The following is a 1,651-nucleotide window of genomic DNA, read 5'->3' as shown; positions in this document are numbered from 1 at the left end:
TGTGTAGCTCAGGCATAGGGGTTGGGGACAAGGAAATAGAGGACTATGGTAGAGGCAACCAGTGTTGAGTGAGCATCCAGATTTGGTCCAGGGATCTCTGGGCTGGATGATATCTTGCTCTAAAATATAGTTCTTTCTTCCGTAAAACAGAAAAATAACAACCACCCCATTATATGAGGATTAAGCCATGCCACATACATGACATATTCACTACAGGGCTTAGCACATAACAGAAGACCCCAGAATGGCAGTAATTATTGTCATTGAAATGTCACAAATATAATCCCCATTCACCAAAAGAGTCCTATTAACCAAAAGAGATGGAGTAGTTAGGAAATTTTTTTATTTTTTTTTTAATGTTTATTTTTGAGAGGGAAACGGAATGTGAGCGGGGGAAAGGCAGAGAGAGCGGGAGACACAGAATCCGAAGCAGGCTCCAGGCTCTGAGCTGTCAGCACAGAGCCTGACACAGGTCTCGAACTCACAAACCATGAGATCATGACCTGAGCTGAAGTCGGATACTTAACCTACTGAGCCACCCAGGCGCCCCAGGAGTTATTTTTTTTAGGAAGTGAGTCTTGTATTAGGCCTGAAGGCTGTATAGACTTTTCACAAGTAGAGATGGACACAAGTGCGTGAGGGGATTTTGCCTTCTGCCATGCTATGGAGCAAAGCTTGTTCCTTTCCCACTCAGCCATGCAGGTTGAATTGACTAAAGCAATGGTTAGGGAGAAGCCTAGACCCCTGTTGGTGGGGCGGGAATTTGTGAGACTGTATTACACGCTGCTGAACCAGGCCCCAGACATGTTGCACAGATTTTATGGAAAGAACTCTTCTTATGTCCCTGGGGGATTGGATTCAAATGGAAAGTCGGCAGATGCCACCTATGGACAAAAGGAAATCCATAGGAAAGTGATGTCATAAAATTTTCAACTGCCACACTAAGATGTGTCATGTTGGTGCTCACACCACTCTGAACGATGGTGTAGTGGTCCAGATGATGGGGTTGCTTTCTAATAACAACCAGGCTCTGAGGAGATTCATGCAGACATTTGTCCTCGCTCCTGAGGGCTCTGATGCAGATAAGTTCTGCACTCAAAGTGATATCTTCAGATACCAAGAGGTCTTCTGTGGCTTTGTCACTGGGCCTCAGGAGAAATCTGAGGAAGAGGTAGAGGACCTGAAGAAAGACAGCAGATACCTGAGGTGGCACCTGATGATTCTGGAACTTTCTATGATCGGACTTTCAGCAATGACTTGGAAGAACATTCAGAGGAACCTGTTGCTGAACCAGAGCCTGATCCTGAATCAGAAGCAGAGCAAGAACCTATGTCTAAAATCCAGGAGGAGAAGTACGAGCCAGTATTGGAAGAAATTGCTCCTAAGGATGTTTAGAAGAGTTCTTCCCCAGCACCTACGGACATAGCTCAGACCCTAGAGGAGGACCTGAGGACATTCTCTTGGGCATTTGTAACCAGAAAGATCCTTCCACCCAGTGGAGCTCTTGCAGTTACTGAGATCCCACCTTATGTTGTTGAAGTACCAGCTTCACAGCCTCATCTTTGGCCTAAGCCTGAATCTCAGATTCCACCACAGAAGACTCAAAGGGATCAAAGAATGTGAGAACAATGAATAAATAGTCCTCCCCAAA

General features: G+C 45.4%; 1 pseudogene; it reads left to right on the top strand.

Moving 5' to 3' along the window:
- Window positions 1–645: 645 nt before the first annotated feature.
- Window positions 646–1,395, top strand: LOC112864764 (ras GTPase-activating protein-binding protein 1 pseudogene; annotated as a pseudogene).
- The last annotated feature ends 256 nt before the right edge of the window (window positions 1,396–1,651 follow it).

This window comes from Puma concolor, chromosome E4, assembly GCF_028749965.1.
Source record: "Puma concolor isolate L17-30 chromosome E4, mPumCon1.1.hap2, whole genome shotgun sequence".
NCBI lineage: Eukaryota > Metazoa > Chordata > Mammalia > Carnivora > Felidae > Puma > Puma concolor.
This window is presented reverse-complemented; position numbering and strand designations above follow the sequence as displayed.